The sequence below is a fragment of the Saccopteryx bilineata genome, chromosome 2 (assembly GCF_036850765.1).
Source record: "Saccopteryx bilineata isolate mSacBil1 chromosome 2, mSacBil1_pri_phased_curated, whole genome shotgun sequence".
In the NCBI taxonomy this organism is placed as follows: Eukaryota; Metazoa; Chordata; class Mammalia; order Chiroptera; family Emballonuridae; genus Saccopteryx; species Saccopteryx bilineata.
This window is the reverse complement of record NC_089491.1, coordinates 116,762,310-116,787,861: the sequence shown is the minus strand read 5'-3', so window position 1 is coordinate 116,787,861 and position 25,552 is coordinate 116,762,310. Positions and strand designations below refer to the sequence as shown.

Genomic DNA, 25,552 nt, shown 5'->3' with positions numbered 1-25,552 from the left:
CTCTCTTCCTCCTTTTGGCATTCTTCCCATCTCAGGTGAACTTCAGATCTCTTCCAGCCCAGATGCTTTAGTAGTCTGGACTTCCTCGTGTTAGTACAACACCATGGCACCTTTCTGTGGAAACAGCTCTTATAAGCCATCCCTGAATGTGACTTCCTTAATAACAACGTTTCCAATTATATATACAGTCTCCGGCCATACCACCCTGAACATTTCCGATCTCGTCCAATTATATATACATACTGTTCACAGTTTTATGGACTAGACATTATCAACCCCATTTTACAAATAAGCAAGCTAGAGCTTAGCTGTGATATGTCCAAGGTCAAATAACTGTTAAGGACATGCACACCTGTCCACCTCCAAAGCCCAGCACTTAAACACAGCCATAGAAGTTCTCTTGTCCAGGAATATATAAAATTCATATATATAATATAGCACAAAAATTAGGGGATAGCCCAAGGCATTAGTCACCAGTGATAGCAAATCCTGTTCACCAGGGTGAGAGACATTTATCTAACCGAATGAGAAACTAAATCCACACCTAAATTCAAGATCAGTCTTGGTATCTGGCTGCCCACTCCTGCCTGACCCCAGTCCAGCTACTGCTCAATGTGTGCAAAACGTAGGCGGGGCCCTGCTGTCTCCTGAGGTGGTAGGTGTGACCAGAGGCTAGAGAGGTGCTTAGGGCCCTGATATTTGAGTTTAGGTTACTTACTGCCTTGCAACCTTGGGGTTCTAGCATTTCATCTACCTGCAGTGTTAATATACATTCTTCCCTTCTGGCATCCAGACTACTGGAAACAGGATCTCTCTGTCAATAGTGCAGTTGGACAGTTTATTTCTACTCCGTCAGTTGCTTTTTATTCTCCTCTTGTATCATCGACCCTCTGCGGAAGAACTTTTGATCAGACTTGGATCACAGAGGACCAGTGCTGTGATGTGTTTAGCTGCTGTGTCAGAAACAGCAAATACTGAAATTGCAGTGCACACTGCCCACTGGTCCTGTGCTTTCAGTTTGCCTGGTGACTCTTGCTTTTTGACCAAATAGGTTGATCTGCCCAGACTCCTTGTAAAGAAAGTTACAGATTTCCTCCCTGCAATTATAGTGTAATTCCCTGGGAACTTAATATGTACATAATTTTCTTAGATTGAATAAATCACCATAAGGCAATTTTCCATTGAAGTTTTGTTATTACATAGCCCGAGAAAACCGTGCAATTATTGTTTGTGTGGAGACTGGCCTGCTCCTCTGTGGGAGGCTGACCAGGGGGTGCAGCCTGATTTTCAGGGCACTTGCCTTAGTTTCCAACACCTGCTTAAGAAATTATAGGGCAGGAGGAGTTGGAATCTGGAGCCCAGAAGCCCCTATTCTGGAAGGGTAATACCTAGGAACACACCCATTAAAATTCTCTGAGGAGAAGGCCTATGCTATACATTTGTAGCCACGATCCATAGTACACTGACTAGGAATGTAGACTCAGAAGCCAGACAGGTGGGGTTCAAATTCTGCCACCATCACCAGCAGGCTGTGTGACACCTCTGTGCTTCAGTTTCCTTGTCACTAAAACAGTACCTGTCTCCCAGGGCCTTTGTGATGGTTAAATGAGTTGATACATACGAAGTGCTTAGGACACAGCCTGGAATGTAGTAAGTCATTATATCTAACACGGTGCCTGGGGCTTAGTAGGCTCAATGAATGTTTTGTGAATAAATATCAGTGGCATTCCATGCCTGACCTATAATACTCCCACATGGTATCATTACCATGCCCTCAAAAAGAGAAATTATGGACAGTTGGTGTGCCCAACCAAGGAGGAAGTGACTATTTTTCTTTGGGATTTTTATGGCAATATTGACACTCCTCAGCCAAGGATTCCTGTGTATAGTACTGCATATTTACAGGGAGCTGAAGGCCTGGGGAAGAAAGGGGCACAGTGAGTTCTTCAAACAAGAGAAACAATTGTCTTCTGCTCAATTACCATATGCTAGTCCCTGTTGTCAACAAGCTGCTGAGTTCCACTAGAGGGTGCACTGAGGTTGACATATTCTGAGCCAAGAAATGCTCAAGACCTTCCCAACGAGTTCACTGGTGCCACCCACTCCCAGGGAGTCTTGCAGCTGGATTTCTCAAGACTCATTCTTGATCTCTGGTGTAGTTTTGCCTCCTGGTGCCTTACACTGCCAGTTCCCCCACTTCTCATCCTTCTTTGTCTTCTTTCTTTTGGTCCCCCCCAACCCTCTGGTTAAGGATTATGTAATTGATCAATTTGCAGTATTTATATATATATCACAGAAAACACAATTCTGTGATCCCTCGGAAGGGAGTTGTCTGGTGATTGTCTAAGCACACAGCTGTGGCAGATCCCCTGAACTTCAATGTGTCTTTAATGTGTTTGTTTGTATGTATACATGTGCATACTACACATGTGCATGGTATTTATAAGTAATTATACGTGTCTACACTTTTAGAAATACATTTGTGCTCATAGTGCCCTAAATATAAAGTACCTTGCTTCTCCTGCTGCTGGAGGCTTTGGCTTTCTGTGTTCCCTCTGCCCTTCCCTGATTGTAAACTCCAGAACACTCATTATGTGAGCCCGCTACAAAGTGTACGTCGATGCCTGGAAGTGAAAGAGAAGGAAAGCACTGGCTCATCTCATACTTTGAAAACATGAGAATGCTTTTTATTTTTCAGAAAAAAATTAATGTTATCAGCAGGTGAATTTGTAATTCCTACAAAGTTCATTAGTTGACTGTGTGTTATATACCTCAGTTTTAGTAGACTGTCCCTTATCTCCACATTAGTCCCACCTGCGTTTCCTATCCTCACGACTCTGTTGTCTTCAAGGAAAGAGATGCTTGTCAACTTTGTGTCCCTGCCTTCCCGAACAGTACCCAAAATAGAATGTGTTAAATGAAGTCGGGATGTTAATTTACTTGATTGTTTGATTGATTGATTGAGAGAGCATGTGTATATGTTGTTTGCAAGAGGCAGAAACTCTCTTCTGCTATCTCAAAGGAAAAAGGGGTTTACTGCAGGATTTCATAAGAACTGGAACCAGGAGACATACCAGGCTTTCAGGAATGTGAAGACACCCGCCCTCTTTATCTCAGTCTCTCGCAGGACAAAATCTTCTCATCTCTGTAGACATGCTCTTCCCTTTGGTGTCCGTTAGTCCATCTTCTCTCTTCTTCAGCCCACATTCTGTTTGGCTTAGCTCATTCCTCCTACTCTACTGGACAGCAGGCTTTTGCTGCCTGCCTCCTGAATGGACGCCCAGTGTCTGATTGGGCTACCCTGGGCCATCTGTACCACTCCCTGGGCCATCAGTGGCCACTCCTGCCAGAAAGACTGCCTGGCCCTGCTACTTTGAAGGATGAAAGGTATTTGTGGGGTATGGGCAATGGGGCCAAATGGAACAATAAATGAAGTAGGTACATTATAATTCACAGAAGAGTGTCCCTAGCAAAGGGTTTTGGTACATATTACAAACAAACAAAAGAATAACGTTGGGAGTTGTTATGTGCCAAATCTGTGCCATGGCCTTCACACATAATTACTCATTTGGCCTTTTATGATATAGTATTAGAGTTGCCAGATTTAGCATATAAAAAACATAGGATAGATTTCCATTCACTATTTGGGACATCCTTATACTGTGAAATTTGCTATTTATTTTAAATTTCAATTTAACTAGGCATATTGTACTTTCTCTGGCAACCATATTTATCTCTATTTTACAGGTGAGGACATGGAGACACAAAGAGACAATTTTCCCAAGGACACACAGCTAGGAAGTGGCAAAGTCAATTTGGCCTCACTTCCTGTGCTCTTAACCACAGTGCTAACCTGCCACTTTAAGCCTGTATCGATAGCTAGCACATGCAAGCATGCACATGCACACACACGCATGAGGGCGTGCACACAACAGAAGAGAGTCTTTTGTTCTTTGCATGTTTCAAAAATAAAAACACTAAAGCATCCTTAGATAGCTATCAGAGTCCAAGCAAAAGACAAATCACAGCAGAAATCTGAACAGGGAAATTTGAATGTAAAGATTTGTTAGCTATTCAGAGGGGTTGTTGACAATGAAAAGGGTACAAGTGGACATGAGGGGGTGAAGAGGCAGGAGCTGCAGAGGGCAGTTACTACCCCTAGGACTAAGGCAGGGGTCCCCAAACTTTTTACACAGGGGGCCAGTTCACTGTCCCTCAGACCATTGGAGGGCCAGACTATAAAAAATAACTATGAACAAATCCCTATGCACACTGCACAGATCTTATTTTAAAGTAAAAAAACAAAATGGGAACAAATACAATATTTAAAATAAAGAACAAGTAAATTTAAATCAACCAACTGACCAGTATTTCAATGGGAACTATGCTCCTCTCACTGACCACCAATGAAAGAGGTGCCCCTTCCAAAAGTGTGGCGGGGGCTGGATAAATGGCCTCAGGGGGCCACATGTGGCCCGCGGGCCGTAGTTTGGGGACCCCTGGACTAAGGGAACAAGAATTCAACTTAACTCAGAGAAAAGAGCCCTGAACTGCTGGATTCAGACCTCTGCGGAGAGTTTCCGATTGCCACAGGGACATGCTGCCTGCAGCACAGGGCAGGAAACTGGATGACACTCGCTGCTAAACCACAAAGCACAGCCTGCCGCTCTGTCAGATGCTGCAGGGACACCTGCATGCCGATCTGCTTCCTGCTACACTGAAAACAGCAACCTAGAAAAAAACACCCTCCTTTCTCTGTTAGCCTTGCATTGTTGCTCCCACGCTCCTACTGTCTATACCTAACATCAAGCCAGCTGGCAAAAGAGAAATGTAGCTCACTGAGTCCAGTCCCAGTATTACCAAGCAAGATAAAGAAGGTGGGTTTGGAGCTGAAAAGCATTAAATTAATAATTGGTACAGATGGAAAGTTCATTTTTCGTCCTAAGGAAGGAAAGAAACCCGAAACGTCACCACACAATAGGAAGATAGATTGACTAAGAGAGACATCTGGGCCTAAAAAACTGACGGTGCAGGGAAACATCTCTCAGAGCAGAGCTATAAAATGTAGTCTGCTGCCAAGGTATTGGATAAGCAAAACAATATGTTTTAAAGCCTCTTCTGAAAAAATAGAATAAAGAGAGGTTTTCAACTGAGCAAATGCCCAATAAAGCAGAGTTTCTATAGCTGAGAGACTAACTTTATAAGCAATTGAGTTTTTAAAAAATCAATCATTAAAAGATAACTTTTTAGGGAATCTCCTTAGTTACCAAGTCCAAAAGGATAGTGGTAAGCATTTACTATGCAAACTATCATTTACCTCCCAAAGCTTGACATTACTGGAGAGTCTAAGACTGATGTTTGTAGAGGCAGGGGCATAGGCTTGGTGACCTGTGAAGACCCCATTCACTGCCGGAAGGGAAGGAGTCTGAGGCTAATGAATAAGGCAGTTCTCTCAATGGGAAGGAGAGTCAGTCAGTCAGGGCTTGGGTGTGTTACCCTTGCTTGTGAGAGAGTAACCATGCTCTGCTGACAGTAGTTCACTCTTTTTCTATAGATTCCTGATTCGCCTGCCTCCATAGCAGCTTCTCTAATTGCAAACTGATTTGTTCCCCAGACAATTACTCCTGTCTTGCAAAGTGCTGACTCTCAGTCTTGCTGGGCAAATAGAACATATCACTCTTTGCAATGCCTATGATGCCACGGTCAATCCAAGGGGGCACTCTTCTATATTGGAAGCATGCTTCACCTTCCTGCCTACATTGGCAATGGTATCTCTTAGTATTTATGAGACATCTACCCCAGCTGCTCCTGGGCCTGCACTGGTTGAGTCACAGCCCAAGCCATTCTGTGGACATGGAAATACCTCCTACTTATAGCCCATGCTTTGCATACATCTTTTTAAATTTGAGATCAGGGCTACATCCTACTCATGTTTCAAATATCTAAGTGTACTTTAGAGGTCCTTATATTCCTAATACTTCCTTGAGGAGCAATATAGTATAATGCTTAAAACCATCATCCAGACTTCCTGGGTTCAAATTCCAACTCTAACCTTTACCAAGTATATTAATTTGGGTAAGGTTTTCAATTCCTCTATGCCTCGTTTCCTCACATATAGAATGAGCATAATAATATCTATTTTAGAGGGCTACTATGAAAATCAGTGTTCACAAAAGACTTAGACTAGGGTCAACTGCCTTGGCATCTGCCTTCTTGCCCTAAAGAATTAGGAAGCATTGGACAAGAGGGAGTATAGACCTATGACCTCTGAAAGGAGAGAAACAAACTGTCTGAGCCTCATGATTACCCCAGCTTATTAACCAGAAGCAGGGTATAGGTTGCAGTGCAGATCAAGGGAATCCAAAGGAAATCTTGCAGTCTCAAGAAATTGATCAGTGTTCAGAGGCTGGGAATCCAGGGAAACTAGAATTTAGGGTATAAAGAAGCTCCAGATAGCTGCAGAAGAATCTCCACAGGTTTTTGGCTAATTATCTGCATTTATGTGGAACAAAAACTACACAAGGCTGAGGAAATAGTCACTAGAAATAAGGCAGCCAAGAAATTCCCAGAATGCACACAAGGCTGGGAATGGTTCCCATCCCACTGATCAAAACAGAAAAAAATTATAATACGCAGGACTTTGGGCAGAGTTCTAGAAGGGTCATCCTTTATAGTAGAGCTTTGCTTGGACCTACTTCATTAAGAATTAAAGCAAGCCCTAAAGGAATAAATCAGTTAATTATATTTCACAACAAAAACCCAACATTCCTTAAAGGAACAGAACTGAATCCAATACTCAATATCATAAAATTAACAATGTTTATCATATAATAAAAAATTACCAGGCATCCAAAAATTCAGAAAAATATAACCCATAATTAGTAGGGAAAAAAATCATAGAAATAGATTTAAAAATAAGAAAGTGATGGCATTACCAGATAAAGACCATGAACAACTATTATAAATCTGCTAATAGATATAAATAAAAATGTGAACATGATGAAAAAGAAAAATGGACTATGTAATAAAGACCCAAACAGAACTTAGAGAGATGAAAAATACATCCGAAGTAAACAATACAATGAATGAGACTAGCTGTAGATTAGAATCTGCAGAAGAAAAATGTGAACTTGATGGCATAATGTAGAAACAGCCCACATTGAAACACAGAAAAATAAACAAGAACAGAGCCTCAGTGAACTGTGAGACAATACCAGTCTAAAAAGATGTAACTAGCATCCAGAAAAGGAGAGGAAAATTACTGTAAGAAATAATAGCCTAAAATTTTCCACTATAAATCCACAGATCCAAGAAACTCAACAAACGTTAATCAGTGTAATCATGAGAAAAACTGCACCAAGAAGCACCATATCAAATTTTTGAAAACTAATGATAGAATGAAAAAACATTAAAGCAGCCAGAAAAAGAAAAAGCCAACAAGACACATTGTTTTAGCAGAACAAATAATCACAGCAGACTTCTTGTCATAAATTACTCATTAGAAGATAATGCAACATCTTAAAGTGCTAAAAGGATTTTAAAAATCCAATCACCGTTTACATAGGCAGGAAAAACACCTTTCAAAAAGAAGACAAAATAAAGCCTATTTTTTATATAACTAAAAGCCAAGAGAACCCATCACCAGTGACCTGCATTGAAAGAAATCTTAAAGTTATTCAGGCCAAAAGAAAGTGATAGCAAATGAAGATTTGAAACAAACAAAAGAGTGAAGAATGCTGAAGACAGAAAATATATAGACAAATATAAAACATATCTTTTATCACATTTAAAAAAATTTTTAAAAACAATTGAACACATAAGGCAAAAAATAAAAACACTGTTGTGGAATTAATAAAACATGTAGCAGTAATATGTATGACAACCATAACACAAAGGAAAGTAGAAGGAAGTAGAAAAATGATATCTGTTTTTCACTATCAGTTGAAGAAGTATAGTTTATATAAAGACAGATTGTGATAAATTAAAGATGAATATTGTAAATCCTGGAGCATTTCTTTTTTATAAAAAAGATAAAGAATAGCTAATAACTCATTAATGAAAATAAAATAAAAATTATTTAACTAACTCAAAACAGGACCAGAAAAGAAGAAAAAGGGAATAAGAACACAGAAGACAAATAGAAATTCTTAGCAAGATAACAAATTTAAACCCAAAGAAATCAAATAAAATATAAATGTCTAAACAACCCAAATAAAAACCAGAGATTGTCAAATTAGATAGAGAAGCAAGACCCAACTATATGCTACATTCAAGAAACTCACTTTATACCAGAAGACACAGATAGGTTAAAATGTAAGGACAGAAAAAAGATATACCATGCAAACAGTAATTTTTAAAAGCCAGAATGGCTATATTAATAAGAGACAAGGTAGATTTTAAAATGAAGCATATTATCAAAGATAAAAAAGGGACATTTCATAATGATAAAAAGCTGAATTCATCAAGAAGACAAAACACTTCTAAATTTATATGCATCTAATAATAGAGATTCAAAATACACAAAGCAGTATCTAATAGAACTGAAAGGAGGAATTGACAAATGCACAATTATAGTTGGAAAATTTAACACTCCTTTCATGATAATTGATAACACAAGTATAAAATAACAGGTGAGGCTACAGAAACTCAAAGGAGCAGTATAAAGTAATTGATATTTATAGAACAGTCCCCCAATAAGAGCACAATACACATACTCTTAATGTCCACATGGCACATTCACCAAGACTGTTTAATAAAAGTAGTCTCAATAAATTGAAAATAATTGAAATCATATAGAGTATGTTCATTGACCACAATAAAAAATGATAACATAGACTTGGAGTGGTGACGCAAGGTGCAGTGTACAGATGACGTATTATAGAATGGTACACCTGAAATCCATGTAGTTTTATTAACCAATGTCACTCCAATAAATTCAATAAAAAATATATCTATAAAACAAATGATGACATAAAGAAATCACAAAAATACCCAAATTAGTGAAAACCCACAGTCAAAAAAGAAACTTAAAAGAAAAATAAAAAATGCTCTGAATGGAATGAAAGTGAAAACATTCATATTAAAAAATTTTAAATGTAGTTATAGCAGCACTTAGAGGAAGGTTTATTATACTGAATGATCACATCAGAATATTTAAAAGATCTTAAATTAATAATTTCATCTTCCACCTTACAAAACTATGAAAAGAAGAGCAAGTTAAAGCTGGAGTAAGCAGAAAGGAGGAAATAATTTAAAAAAATTTTAATAGATACAGAAAAACAGAGAAAATAAATAAAGACATCAATAAAATTGGATAAAACTCTAGCCAACCTGATTATTAAAAGGATAAAAAGGCCAGACCAGGCAGTGGTGCAGTGGCTAGAGTGTCAGACTGGGATGCGTAGGACCCAGGTTTGAGACCCCGAGGTCACCAGCTTGAGCGCAGGCTCATCTGGTTTGAGCAAAGCTCAACAGCTTGGACCCAAAGTTGCTGGCTCAAGCAAGGGGTTACTCAGTCTGCTGTAGCCCCATGGTCAAGGCACATATGAGAAAGTAATCAATGAACAACTAAGGTGTCGCAACGAAAAACTAATGATTGATGCTTCTCATCTCTCTCTGTTCCAGTCTGTCTGTCCCTATCTGTCCCCCTCTCTGAGATAGACTCTCTGTCTCTGTAAAAAAATAAAATAAAATAAAAAAATAAAAGGATCAAAGACACACATTATCAAAATGAGGAATAAAAAGGGGGACATTACTATGGATTCTTCAGATATTAAAAAAATAATAGGGAATATGAACATTTTATGACAACATATTTGAGAATTTAAATGACATGAAAAAACCTTGAAAACACAAAGCCTTTTCAAGAAGAAATAGATAAACTGGAAAGTTGTGTAACTATTTAAAGTTTTGAATCTGCAAACTTCAGGACCAATGATTATACTGTTGACCTCTACCAAGTGTTCAAGGAAGAAATGATTCCAATCATACAAAAGTGCTTTTATAAAACAGAAGAGAAGGAATGCTTTCTAACTTATTTTATCAGTTCACTAGTATTCTGATATCAAAACCAGACAAAGTTATTACTAAGAAGCTACAAACCAATATTCCTCATGAACATAAATGCAAAATACCTTAACAGAACATTGGCAAATTAAATCCAGCAACATATAAAAAGAATAAACATTATTGCAAAGTAGAGTTTGTTTCAGGAGTGAAACATTGATTTAATCTTGAAAATCAAGCAATATAATTCATCACAATAATAAACAATACACCCCATATAGTCATTTCAATTGATGCATAAAAAGGATCTGAGAAAATTCAAATTCTCATTCATGATAAAAACTCTCAGCCAAGTAGGACTAGAATGAAACTTCCTCAAACTACCAAATATTATCTATGAGAAATCAACAGTTAAATTCATATTTATCAGTGAACAACCATATGTTTCCTCCTTAAGGTTGGAAAGGGAATGTCTGCTCTCTTCATTTCCATTCAACAATATACTAGATTATCTTTGGTAATGCAGTAAGGTAAGAAAAAGAAATAAAAGGAAGAGGAAGTAAAAAATAATCGATAAATAAATTTTAAAATCTTTATTTATAGTTAACTAGATTTTGCATATACAAAAAATAAATCTACAAAAAGTAAATAGAAGTTCAAATAAATTGACAAAGAAATGAATAGAGCTATTTAGATTTTAGCAAGATTGCACAATACAAGGACAATACACAGAATATCAATTGTATTTCTATATACTAACTGAATAATTGGAAATTGGAATAAAGAGAATCCAATTTATAATAGTGCCAAACAACATGAAATACTTAAGAATAAGTTTACCAAAATATGTGCAAGACTTTTACACTAAGAACTATATGCTTATGGATCAGAAAACTCAATATTGCTAAGATATCAGTTGTCCTCAAATTGTTCTATAGATTCAACACAGTATCAGTCTAATTGTTTTTAAGGTGAGAGGAGGGGAGATAGGCAGACTCCCACAAGTGCCCTACCGGAATCTACCTGGCAACCCTATCTGGGGCTGATGCTGGAGTGCTGAGCTATTTTTAGTACCTGAGGCTGATGCACTCAACAGAGCGTGCCTGGGCCCCACTTGAACAAATTGAACCACTGGCTATAGGAGAGGAAGAGGGAGAGAAGGGGGAGTGGGAGGGAGGAAGAAGCAGATCGTCTCTTCTCCTGTGTGCCCTGACCAGGAATTGAACCCTGGACATCCATAAACAGGGCTGATGCTTTATCCACAAGCCACTGGCCAGGGCCAATCTGCTTCTTAAATATGGAAATTCAAAGGTCCTAGAATTAGTCAAGAAATTTTTGAAAATTTAGGCTTGCACTACTTGATTTCAGACATATAGTATTAAAAGCTACAGTAAACAAGAAAGTATGATATTGGAATACAGATAAACAAGAAAATCCAGAAATAGACTCTTACATATATTGATTTTTGTCAAAGCTACCAATGCTATGGGAGGAATGATAAACAGCATTGGTACAATTGGATAGCCATATAGGAAAAAAATTAACTTAGATTCTTCTGTCATAGCATCCCTAAAAATCTCATAATATTATATACCTAACCATAGAGCTAAAGTTTTTTTAACTTTTAGAAGAAAACCATAGGAGAAAATTTTCTGACCTTGGATAGGCATAGATAGGACACAAAAAGCACAAACCAACAGTGCTGATGGATTGAACTTCAACAAAATAAAAAAATGTTTTGCTTTTCAAAAGACATTGTCAAGAAAATAAAAAGGCAAATCACAGATTAGATAAAATGTTTGCAAAACATATACAGTATCTGATAAAGGACTTGTATCCAAAAAGGAACTATTAACAATTAAATTATAAGAAGATAAATGGCTCAACTTATTTTTATTTTTTTAGTGATTTTATTTTATTTTTTAAAAGATTTTGTTTATTGATTTTAGGGGGTAAAAATGAAAGAGACTGGCAATATAAAGTGTTAATAAGGATTGGAGCAACTGGAATTTCCATACATTGCAGATGGAACTGCAGAAGCAATATAGCCACTTTGGAAAACAGTTTGACAGTTTCTTTTTTTTTTTTTTTTTTAATAAATTTTTATTAATGGTAATGGGATGACATTAATAAATCAGGGTACATATATTCAAAGAAAACATGTCTAGGTTATTTTGTCATTAAATTATGTTGCAAACCCCTCGCCCAAAGTCAGATTGTCCTCCGCCACCCTCTATCTAGTTCTCTGTGCCCCTCCCCCTCCCCCTAACTCTCTCCCTCCCTCCCTCCCATGTCCTCCCTCCCCCCACCCTTGGTAACCACCACACTCTTGTCCATGTCTCTTAGTCTCATTTTTATGTTCCACCAATGTATGGAATCATGTAGTTCTTGTTTTTTTCTGATTTACTTATTTCACTCCTTATAATGTTATCAAGATCCCACCATTTTGCTGTAAATGATCTGATGTCATCATTTCTTATGGCTGAGTAGTATTCCATAGTGTATATGTGCCACATCTTCTTTATCCAGTCTTCTATTGAAGGGCTTTTTGGTTGTTTCCATGTCTTGGCCACTGTGAACAGTGCTGCAATGAACATGGGGCTACATGTGTCTTCACGTATCAATGTTTCTGAGGTTTTGGGGTATATACCCAGTAGAGGGATTGCTGGGTCATAAGGTAGTTCTATTTGCAGTTTTTTGAGGAACCACCATACTTTCCTCCATAATGGTTGTACTACTTTACAGTCCCACCAACAGTGAATGAGGGTTCCTTTTTCTCCACAGCATCTCCAACATTTGCTATTACCCGTCTTGTTGATAATAGCTAATCTAACAGGAGTGAGGTAGTATCTCATTGTAGTTTTGATTTGCATTTCTCTCATAACTAATGAAGCTGAGCATCTTTTCATATATCTGTTGGCCATTTGTATCTCTTCCTGGGAGAAGTGTCTGTTCATGTCCTCTTCCCATTTTTTAATTGGATTGTTTGTTTGTTTGTTGTTGAGTTTTATGAGTTCTTTGTAAATTTTGGATATTAGGCCCTTATCAGAGCTGTTGTTTGAAAATATCATTTCCCATTTAGTTGGCTGTCTGTTTATTTTTATATCAGTTTCTCTTGCTAAGCAAAAACTTTTTATTCTGATGTAGTCCCATTCATTTATCTTTGCCTTCACTTCTCTTGCCATTGGAGTCAAGTTCATAAAATGTTCTTTAAAACCCAGGTCCATGATTTTAGTACCTATGTCTTCTTATATGTACTTTATTGTTTCAGGTCTTATATTTAGATCTTTGATCCATTTTGAATTAATTTTAGTACACGGGGACAGGCTGTAGTCGAGTTTCATTCTTTTGCATGTGGCTTTCCAGTTTTCCCAACACCATTTGTTGAAGAGGCTTTCTTTTCTCCATTGTGTGTTGTTGGCCCCTTTATCAAAGATTATTTGACCATATATATGTGGTTTTATTTCTGGGCTTTCTATTCTGTTCCATTGGTCTGAGTGTCTATTTTTCTGCCAATACCATACTGTTTTGATTATCGTGGCCCTATAATATAGTTTAAAGTCAGGTATTGTAATGCCCCCAGCTTCATTCTTTTTCCTTAGGATTGTTTTGGCTATTCGGGGTTTTTTATAGTTCCATATAAATCTGATGATTTTTTGTTCCATTTCTTTAAAAAATCTCATAGGGATTTTGATGGGAATTGCATTAAATTTGTATATTGCTTTGGGTAATATGGCCATTTTGATTATATTTATTCTTCCTATCCAAGAACAAGGAATATTTTTCCATCTCATTGTATCTTTTTCGATTTCCCTTAACAATGCTTTGTAATTTTCATTATATAGGTCCTTTACGTTCTTTGTTATGTTTATTCCTAGGTATTTTATTTTTTTTGTTGCAATCGTGAAGGGGATTATTTTTTTGAATTCGTTTTCTAATATTTCATTGTTGGCATATAGAAAGGCTATGGACTTTTGTATGTTAATTTTGTATCCTGCGACCTTACTGTATTGGTTTATTGTTTCTAATAATCTTTTTGTGGAGTCCTTCGGGTTTTCGATGTATAGGATCATATCATCAGCAAAAAGTGATAGCTTTACTTCTTCTTTTCCGATATGGATGCCTTTTATTTCTTTGTCTTGTCTGATTGCTCTGACCAGAACTTCTAGCACCACGTTGAATAAGAGTGGAGAGAGTGGACAACCCTGTCTTGTTCCTGATTTAAGGTAGAAAGTCCTCAGTTTTATGCCGTTTAATAGGATGTTGGCTGATGGTTTATCATATATGGCCTTTATCATGTTGAGATATTTTCCTTCTATACCCATTTTGTTGAGAGTCTTAAACATAAAATTGTGTTGTATTTTATCAAAAGCCTTTTCTGCATCTATTGATAAGATCATGTGGTTTTTGTTCTTTGTTTTGTTGATATGGTGTATTACGTTAACCGTTTTGCGTATGTTGAACCATCCTTGAGATTCTGGGATGAATCCCACTTGATCATGATGTATTATTTTTTTAATATGTTGTTGTATTCGGTTTGCCAGTATTTTGTTTAGTATTTTAGCATCTGTATTCATTAGAGATATTGGTCTGTAGTTTTCTTTCTTTGTGCCATCCTTGCCAGGTTTTGATATGAGGGTTATGTTGGCCTCATAGAATGTGTTTGGAAGTATTGCTTCTTCTTCAATTTTTTGGAAGACTTTGAGTAGAATAGGAACCAAGTCTTCTTTGAATGTTTGATAGAATTCACTAGTATAACCGTCTGGGCCTGGACTTTTATTTTTGGGGAGGTTTTTAATAGTTTTTTCTATTTCCTCCCTGCTGATTGGTCTGTTTAGGCTTTCTGCCTCTTCATGACTCAGTCTAGGAAGGTTGTATTGTTCTAGGAATTTATCCATTTCTTCTAGATTGTTGTATTTGGTGGCATATAATTTTTCATAGTATTCTACAATAATTCTTTGTATATCTATGATGTCTGTGGTGATCTCTCCTCTTTCATTTTGGATTTTATTTGAGTCCTGTGCCTTTTTTCCTTGGTGAGTCTTGCCAAGGGTTTGTCAATTTTGTTGATCTTTTCAAAGAACCAGCTCCTTGTTTTATTGATTTTTTCTATAGTTTTTCTGTTCTCTATTTCATTTATTTCTGCTCTGATTTTTATTATCTCCTTTCTTCGGCTGGTTTTGGGTTGTCTTTGTTCTTCTTTTTCTAGTTCCTTAAGGTGTGAAGTTAAGTGGTTTACTTCGGCTCTCTCTTGTTTGTTCATATAGGCCTGAAGTGATATGAGCTTTCCTCTTATTACTGCTTTTGCTGCATCCCAGAGATTCTGATATGTTGTATTTTCATTTTCATTTGTCTGTATATATCTTTTGATCTCTGCGCTTATTTCTTCTTTGACCCATTCATTTTTTAGGAGTATGTTGTTTAGTTTCCACATTTTTGTGGGTTTTTCCCCCTCTTTTTTGCAGTTGAATTCTAGTTTCAAGGCTTTATGATCAGAAAATATGCTTGGTACAATTTCAATTTTTCTAAATTTGCTGATATTGTCTTTGTGGCCCAACATATGGTCAATTCTTGAGAATGTTCCATGTACACTAGAGAAAAATGTATACTCTGTCGCTTTGGGATGAAGTGCCTTGTAGATGTCTATCATATCCAGGTGTTCTAGTATTTTGTTTAAGGCCACTATGTCCTTGTTGATTCTCTGTTTGGATGACCGATCTAGAGCCGTCAGCGGTGTATTGAGGTCTCCAAGTATGATTGTATTTTTGTTAGTTTTTGTTTTAAGGTCAATAAGTAGCTGTCTTATATATTTTGGTGCTCCTTGGTTTGGTGCATATATATTAAGGATTGTTTTGTCTTCTTGATTCAACTTCCCCTTAATCATTATGAAATGACCATTTTTGTCTCTGAGTACTTTTTCTGTCTTGTAGTCAGCATTATTAGATATGAGTATTGCTACACCTGCCTTTTTTTGGGTGTTGTTTGCTTGGAGTATTGTTTTCCAGCCTTTCACTTTGAATTTGTTTTTATCCTTGTTGCTTAGATGTGTTTCTTGTAGGCAGCATATAGTTGGATTTTCTTTTTTAATCCATTCTGCTACTCTGTGTCTTTTTATTGGTAAGTTTAATCCATTTACATTTAGTGTAATTATTGACACTTGTGGGTTCCCTACTGCCATTTTATAAATTGCTTTCTGTTAGTTTTGTATCTAGTTTGATTCTTCTCTTTTGTTTTTCTATCATTTGTTTTTGTTTGTTTGTGTTCCATACTTCTTTCCTCTGTTGCTACCTTTTTTAAGTCAAGTGTTTTTGTGGTGGTTTTTTCAAGGGTGGTTACCATTAAGTAATTGAAAGGGTACCTACCATATTCATTGTAGTACCCTATCTTATAAGTATTTCTGCACTTCATTGTCCTTTGCTACTGTTAATCTCCATCCTCTCCCCCCTTTTTTTTCCTTTGTTGTCACAGTTTAAGTTTGGTTTTATTGTGTTCTTGGTGGAGCTGTTACTTGTGGTGTTGTTTTCTTTTGTTCTTTGAATCTGGTTGGAAAACCCCCTTTAATATTTCCTGGAGTGGGGGCTTTCTATTGATAAATTCTCTCATCTTTTCTGTATTTGTGAATGTTTTTATATCTCCTTCGTACTTGAAGGATAGCTTTGATGGGTATAGTATTCTTGGCTGAAAGTTCCTCTCTTTCAGGGCTTTAAATATTGGGGTCCACTCTCTTCTAGCTTGTAGAGTTTCTGCTGAGAAATCTGATGATAATCTAATAGGCCTTCCTTTATATGTTGTACTCTTCTTTTCCCTGGCTGCCTTGAGAATTTTTTCTTTGTCATTGGTTTATGTCATCTTTATTATGATGTGCCTTGGAGTGGGTTTGTTGGGGTTAAGAAAACTTGGTGTTCTGTTTGCTTCTTGAATTTGAGGCTTTAGTTCTTTCCACAGGCTTGGGAAGTTCTCGTCTATTATTTGTTTGAGTATATTCTCCATTCCATTTTCTTTCTCTTCTCCCTCTGATATACCTATTATTCTTATGTTATTCTTTCTGATGGAGTCAGACAATTCCTGTAGGGCTTTCTCGTTTTTTATTATTTTTGAGTCTCTTTCTTCTTCTCTCTGTTGTGCCTCAAGTTGTTTGTCTTCTATTTCACTAATCCTATCTTCAATCTGGGCTGTTCTGTTAGCTAAGCTTGTTACCTCGTTTTTCAGCTCGTGAATTGAGTTTTTCATTTCTGTTTGATTTGTTTTTATAATTTCAATTTCCTTGGTAATATATTCTTTGTGTTCATTGAGTTGTTTTCTGATCTCCCTATATTGCCTTTCTGTGTTTTCTTGTATATCTCTGAGTATTTTTAAGATTTCTATTTTAAATTCTCTGTCATTTAGCTCCAAGGCTTCCAATATGTTAAGTCTTTTCTCCATAGATTTTTCCACATCTATTTGTGTTACCTCTCTTTCTTTTGTATCCATAATATTCGATTTCCTCTTTCTTATCGGCATCTGAGGGTGGTCTTGTTGATAGCACTAATTAGAATTAATAATGAGTAAAAAGTAAAAAAAAATAAAAATAAAAAAAAAATTAAAAAAAATTAAAAAAAGAAAAAAAAAAAAAAAAGGTAAAACACCCCCCCAAAAAAACAGTAATAATTTATTATTTCCCCCTTTTTTCTTTCTTCTCTTTCCCTCCTCTTCCCTCCTCAGGGAAATATCGTGCCTATAATGGAGGGCCTGATTTGGGGTGAAGAGTTCAAGGGGCAAAAAAAAAGGGAGTAGGGACCTACTAAATGCAAAAAAAAAAAAAAAAAAAAAAAAAAAAAAAGGAAGAAAATCTTAGACAAGCATAAGATGATTTGCTTGTAAGTGATGGTCAACTAAGAGAAATAATGAGAGGGATAAGAGGGAATCAGAAAAAAGGAACAAAAAAGAATAATAAAGAAGAAAAAAAATAAAATAATAAGTAAAAATCTGTTGTATTAAGTGGAGCGAAGATTAAATACAATGGAGACCTTGGGTTGGGAGGACCCAAAATGCCACAAAAATAAACAAACAAGAAAAAAAATAAAAACAAAAGCAAAAAAGAGAAATAAAGCCAAAAAAAAGCCTTGAGTCCCAAATTAACTAATTTGTTCGTGATTGAGGATTATATGGGAGGAAAGTAAAATGAGAAAAGAAAAAACGAATAGAAAGGAAAAAATAAGAAAAAGAGAAAAACGAAGGAAGAAATAAAATAGGAAGAGAAAAAAACAAAATAAAGCAAGACAAAAAAAAACAAAAGAGGAGAGAGTGAGAGTTAAGTGTTTTGGAGTATAACCTTAAAGGAGGGTGAGGATGAAGAAGAGAAATAAAATGCAACACTCATGGGTAGTGTAGTTCAAGAAAGGGGAAGCATAAGATGGGCAGAGAATAGAAGGACCGAGGTGGAGGAAATAAAGGCAATAAGATAGAAGAAACAAACAACAATAACAAAAAAATTAGTGTATCAAGTTGTAAAGTCTGTGGATTTTTCTTGATTTTGAGAGGTTAACTTCTTCCTTTTTCTTTTCTCTCCCTCTTCCTGGTCGGTGACTCTATACCCCAGGCTCTGCCCCTGTGTCACACTTAGGTAGGGATTTGCAGTTGATGGGATTCTATGGCAATGTCATATAATTGGCTTTAGTCTTGCTGGTAGTCACGGCTTTTTGGCATTTGCAGGGTCCAACGATGAGAGAGTTTGCTTTCCTGGATTCTCTCTCCTAGTCCCCCCTTTCTGAATTAGCAGCCTGGTGATCCAGCTATAAGGCTGCAACTGCTTCTGCCTGGGGAGTAAGAGGCTCAAAGAGCTGGGAAATCCCCACTCTATCCCCACTCAGTGCAAGGCTTTGGGAAAGGCTCTGACAGTCAGGGCCTCCAGTTTAATCAGGCGGGGGTGGGAGTCAATTGTTGTCAAGGTGACTGTTCAGCGCCTATCATTTAGTTGGACCTCTCAACCCAGGCTTTCCACACTTTGTAGCCTGTTTTGGCTGGGAAGAAGAGGCACTAGTCTCTGCTTGCGACTAGTGTAGTATAGATCTTATTATCTGCCAAGTCCTTCTTGTTAGCGTTTATCCCTGAATATGGAGGCTCTATCAATCAGAAGTTGCCCCCGCCCCTTTAGCGAGAGGCACTAAAAAATATCACGCCTCTTGTCTTGGATCGCTGAACTGAGAGAGATCTTATCAATTAGAACCGAGGGTGCGCAGATTTTATGGGTTAAGCTAATTTCAGTGATTGGGTCGCAGCTGTGCTTCCGAAGGTATTTTAGGCTGCCTGCGCGCGCCCCTCCCCCAACGCTTGATTGTTAGCTTGAATGGCTGGGTGAGGTGCCCCGCCCACAGAGAGAATCTCCCAAGCCTCTCCCACTCGCCCTGCCGCTGGCGGCTGGATCGCACTAGGCGCAGGATAATGGAGCACCTGGGTGTGCGGGCCAGTAGGGCGCTCTGGGCGCGTGGAATGCCCAGGGCACGTGCGAATGGGGTGCTCCGGGCACCGGTGGCTGGCAACTCTCACTCGCTGTGTGCGGGCTGCTGGGAACGTTAGCGGTGCCCAACCGGACCGGGCGTGCGCGGCTCGCGGCGACGGCTTGCGGCGGCGGCGGCTCGCGGCTCCCAAATGTGGGCTGACTCACCACAGGCGCACTTCCTCGAGGTTTGAAAGAACGTCCCTGTGGTAGATTCCTCCACACCCTCGTCTCTCAGATTCAAGTGATAACAGTCCTTTCGCTATCAGTTTGTGTGGAACTCCGGAATGCTCCGAGGATAAATTTTTCTGTTTCTAGTTGATAAATTTGTTGTGATTTAGGGGAGAGCTGTCGGACGCGCTGCTCACGGCGCCATTTCCGTGACGTCACCTCCAGTTTGACAGTTTCTTATAAAGTCACTACAGCAGTCCCACTCTTAAGTGTTTATCTAACAGAAATGAAAACCTTTGTCTCCAAGAAGATTTAACTGTACATGAATTTCTTTAGCAGCTTTATTCATAATAGCCTCAAACTGGAAACATGCCAAGTGGATAAACAAATTGTGAGCTATTCATACATTGGAAGACTACGGATACATGAAACAGCATTCTTGAAATCAGAAACATTATGATAAGTAAAAACAGACACAAAAAGACCACACAGAGTATGATTTCATTTATATGAAATTCTAGAAAAGGCAACACTATCCTGATAAAAAGAAAAATAGTGCCTAGGGCTGTGGATGTGAGAAGGGACTGATGGCAGGGGGACTTTGAGAGGTGATTGAAATGTTCTATTTTGTTTCTGGTGGTGGCTACAGGGTCTGTATCTTGGTCAAAACACATCAAACTACACTCTTAAAATGAAGAATGAATAAATAATATAATATTATTCAGTAATAAAAAGACAATCAGGTAAATCTCACAGACATTATGCTGAGTGAAAGAAGCCAGAAGGATACATATTGTATTATTCTGTTAATTTGAAGTTCTAGAATAGATAAAAAAAATTAAAAAGAAATCAGAAATGTGGTTGTATGTGAAGCAGGGCTGGGAAGTATGTCCTGGAAGAGGCCTGCAGTGATTTGGGGTGGTGGTAACGGTCTGTATTTTGTATGAAGTGCAGGTCACACAGGTGTATACATTTGCTAAAACTCACTGCACTGAACCTTTAAGACCCATGGGTTTCCTTGTGTGTATCCTTCAATAAAATGTTAAAAATAAAAAATGCTTTTATATACATTATTTCATTTGTTCTTTACAACAACCTGAGAGAGGATGCAGTGAAAATTCTCCCCTAGTTCATATTTCAGAAATCCAAGGTTCAGTTGAAAAATTAGATGACTTACCTGAGATCGGACGGCTGGGATAAGAATTCAGTCTTTTCACTCCTGTGCCATTCTCCTCTCTGTTGCATGTGCTACTTAGTAGTTGGAACTGGACCACAGTACACAGGTTAAGTCAGGTCTTTCATAAACAAGCAATGCAATACAAAGCTTCATACACAGACCAAGCCTGCATGTTTTCTGAAACAAAAGTACTCAAATAAAAACAGAAACAATAGCCTGACCTGCGGTGGCACAGTGGGTAAAGCGTCGACCTGGGATGCTGAGGTTGCCAGTTCAAAACCCTGGGCTTCCCTGGTCAAGGCATATATGGGAGTTGATGCTTTCTGTTCCTCCCCCTTCTCTCTCTCTCTCTCTCTCTCTCTCTCTCTCTCCCCTCTCTCTAAATGAATAAATAAACATACCACCATGCAATTTCTTCCTATTTAGCCTAGGTAACTCTAGCTATCAAAAGAATCGAGTCTGTTAAATAAATAAATAAATACATTTCAAAAAGGAATCAAGCCTATAAAAAAAACAGAAACAATAAAAATATTCTCTGCAGTGACATTTCACATGGGCACAGTATACTGTTTAAATTGCCATCTATGTCCCATCATTTTCTCCTTCCATTGTTAAACTGTAAAACAAAACCACTAATAGAGAACAGATAACAGAATTGCTGGTTGACACCTTACAGTTGATCAGCAGGGTTGCTGACTGCTGCTGTGCTTCCAGCGTTTGCTCTGAGGTTACTGAGCACATACTGTGTGTATGCCATTGCTGCAGAGCCCAGCTCCCACTCCCTCCTTCCTCATAGATAATTCTCTCCAGGCACAGTCATAGTGGGAGCAACTGATTTCCCTAGGCTGAGGGGCACCATTTATCACTGATGTGATATAATACAAAAGGAGCTAGGAGCTCCTAGTAAATTCTCAAAGGCCAATTGCATAAAGTCACCAGTACTTAGAGCTTTGTTGTCAGAGGGAGGTAGCAACTCCTACCTTGTTAGTTCAGACATGATTCAATGGTTTTTCATTCCGACTTGCCCGTGAAGAATTTGAGAAATACTCTATGTTAACTGATTTCTAGATATCATTACTGTTGATTGGCTTCTTTAAAAGATTACTTTGGTGTAAGTTCCAGCTTTGCCTGGTCTGTGGTTTCTATTTCTGGAAAAACTTCAGAATTGGTCTCTTCCTATATATTTCTACCTCTAGATGGGGCTCTTCTCATTCCATCCCAGATCTCATAGTCTCCAAAAGTGCCAGGAAAAATGGCACAGACGTTGATTGCCATGTGTTCTTTTTTGAAGGCCCTCATACAAAAAATAATCCTCCCTCTTCTCTCCCTTCCTTCCTTCCTTCCTTCCTTCCTTCCTTCCTTCCTTCCTTCCTTCCTTCCTTCCTTCCTCCCTCCCTCCTTCCCCCTCCCTCCCTCTTTTCCTTCCTTCTTTCCTTCTTTCCCTTCTTGTTGTTGAACAAATGTTATTGAGCACATACTAAGTGCCAGGCATTGAAAATTCAAAGTAGATAATGACATAACTCTTCTTCTCCTTAAGTTACATCTAGTAACAAAGACAGATGTATACCCAGATAACCGTAACACAATTTTGAAGAGTTATGATAAAGTGAGGGGGCAAGGAAGATGGACTTGGAAAGGAAAGTTAGGTCTAGATTGTGAAGGCGACTAGTATATCATCTGATGGGTTAGATTTTCTTGAGAGGGCAATAGAGGACCTTAGCGTGTTTTCAGCGGGGTGAGTCATGGTCAGGTCTGAATGTTGGAGAAGTCACTCTGACTTCAGTGTAAAGGATGGATAAGGTTTGTGAAGATTAGAGTCTCTTTAGATGGCTCTCCCCTCTTACCCTGATCTGTGCATGATAGAGGGTCCCAAAATCAGTCCGGGGCCTTCTCTTCTCTCCCTTTCTCTTCTCTTTCCTCCTCTAACTGCATCTCCCTCCACTGCTGCATCAGCTGATCTCACCTAGTCCCGCTGCTATAAACAGGATCTATTCAGGGATGACTCACGGTTTTATAGCATCAGTCCGACATCCTTCTTGACCTCTACTTGACTGTCTAACACCTGTTCTTTCCCTCATCTTTCCCAGCATAGTAACTCATCACCATCTGTGCAGTTAGTTACCCAAGTCACATCCCATCAGGCATCCTCTTTTTCCTTTGTGCCCCTACACCAACCCATTCAGTCTGGTCTGTTACCAGAATACATCCCGCATGCATTCACTTCCCCATTTCCCCCACCATCACTCCGGTCCAAGTCACCATCCTCGCTCACTTATACCACTGAGGTGGCTTCCTGACCCAGCTCCCCACTTCCCTCACACCCACTCTAATCCATTGGCCGTACACTAGAGTGATTTCCTAAAAACATATGTCAGATTCTATCACTCCCCTGCTTAAAACCTATCCATTTGTACCTATTGCACTTAGAGAAATTTGCCGGCACCAATCTGAACAAAAAGGTTGTCCACTATCCAGCTTGTCACCCTCACTCTGAACCGCTGTCCTCTGCTCCCTGCACTCCGGCTTCTGTTCTCTCAGCCCCAACGCTTGCATTTACTCCTCCTGGAAAGTTCTGGGCCAGGCTGGCTTCTCCCCCTTCAGACTTCAGCTCCCCCCTTTTCTCTGACTGCCACCCTCTCTGTGTGTCTCTCTGTGTTAGATTACTCTTCCTTTTCTGCTTCACTCTACTTATTTTCTTCCTGGAACTTAACATCATGTATAATCATCTCATTTGGTGGTTTTATTGTCCGGCTCTCCCACTGGAAGATACGCTCCATGAGCCTAGGGACTGTTCTTTTGCTCACCACAGTGTTATCAGGGCCTGACAGAGAGCCCAGTACAAAATGCTTGCCCTGAATAAATGAGCACGTTTCAGTCAGGGGGCTGCGGCCATAGTTCAGATGAGTGATTATGAGGGTTTGAACAAAATCAGCAGAGGCCAGGGTGGAAAACAAAGGAGGCTCCGGTTAGTGCACGCGTGGAAGGCTGGATCAGGAGAACTGGGTGACTGAAAGAGTGTGGGGGAGGAAAAGGAGTAACAGGTATGTTTCTCAGCGGGGTGGATAAGGATGCCATTGATAGGGTGCGAAGTTCAGGAAGAGGAGGACTGAAGGCGGGCCTTCCCATGGAGAAGCTGTGAGGCCGGAGAGGGTAAAGAAAAACAATGACTTGATCTGTAGAATTGGCTAGGGTTCTAAGAAAATTTTACCAGTAGAATTAAATTGTTTCATTTGAGATCCATGGCTTTTGCAGTTAAGCATATATTATCATGTTATTTCTAAGTCTATTTCCTTTCTCTGCTATTTCTAATTCTTTGTTTCCTCCTCTGCCTTTAGAAATGGGGTGTTTATGATACAAGTAAAATGCCAGAATGTGAATTATCTCAATTTAACTTTTTGACAAATATTCTGCATTTTTTTAAATATAAAGATTTTTTTTTTACTTGAAAACAATTTAGAGTCTCCTGAACCACTTGACTTTTTCAGATTCTTGATATGCAGGGTGTGGCAAAGTGGCTTTACAGTTGTTCAAATGGAAAATAATACAATAATTAATAATAATAATGTGAGAATAAACTGTTTTGTGTCACAACTGCAAGCCTACTTTGCCATACTCTGTACTTTGACCCCAGGCAATGAAATTTATTAAATTTAAAAAGAGGAGAGGCTTGACCAGGCGGTGGCGCAGTGGATAGAGCGTCGGACTGGGATGCGAAAGACCCAGGTTCGAGACCCCGAGGTCGCCAGCTTGAGCGCGGGCTCATCTGGTTTGAGCAAAAGCTCACCAGCTTGGACCCAAGGTCTCTGGCTCGAGCAAGGGGTTACTCGGTCTGCTGTAGCCCCACAGTCAAGGCATGTATGAGAAAGCAATCAATGAACAACTAAGGTGTTGCAACGCGCAACAAAAACTAATTATTGATGCTTCTCATCTCTCTCCATTCCTGTCTGTCTATCCCTCTCTCTGACTCTCTGTCTCTGAAAAAAAAGAAAAAAAAAAGAGGATAGGCCCTGCCGGTTGGCTCAGTGGATAGAGTGTGGTCCTGGCATGCCGAGGTCGGGAGTTCGATTCCCAGTCAGGGCACACATGAGACTCAACCAGTGAGTGCACAGCTAGTGGAGTAAGTTGATACTTTTCTCTTTCTGTCTCTCTTCTTTCTTCTCTTTTTCTCTCAAATAAATGAAACTTTTTTTTTTTTGGAGAAAGAAATAGAGAGTTTTAGAGGTAGAGAGGACTTCCTGGTCATTTAGTTCAGCTGAAGAAAAAAAAAAGCCCAATTTAAATATAGCTTGTCAAGTGGCCGAATTAGGGAAAGAACCCAGGAGAGTTTAGCGAATCTACTCAGTCTGAACTCTGCTCTGACCACAGCAGAAGATGTCTTCACAGTCCCAGTGTCATCTTTTGTGCTGGCTTTTCCCATCACCACGTTAGCTCACTTCAATTTCCCAGCTGTCACTCACAGCACCTAACCTCATTATTTTCCATTTCAGGGCCATTTTAGACGCTATTGTTGGACTAGTGAAGTTCCTGCCTTTCCAAAATGTATGCTTTGCTTTTTTTTTTTTTTTTTTCTGAAGTTGGAAACGGGGAGGCAGTCAGACAGACTCCCGCATACGCCCAACCGGGATCCACCCGGCATGCTCACCAGGGGGCAATGCTCTGCCCATCTGGGCGTCGCTCTGTTGCAACCAGAGCCATTCTAGCACCTGAGGCAGAGGCCATAGAGC

At 38.8% G+C, this 25,552-nt stretch overlaps 1 pseudogene; it reads right to left on the bottom strand.

Annotated features, from left to right (window-relative positions):
- Nucleotides 1-25,552, bottom strand: part of LOC136322296 (tigger transposable element-derived protein 1-like) — a 52,783-nt pseudogene that overhangs the window by 4,520 nt on the left and 22,711 nt on the right.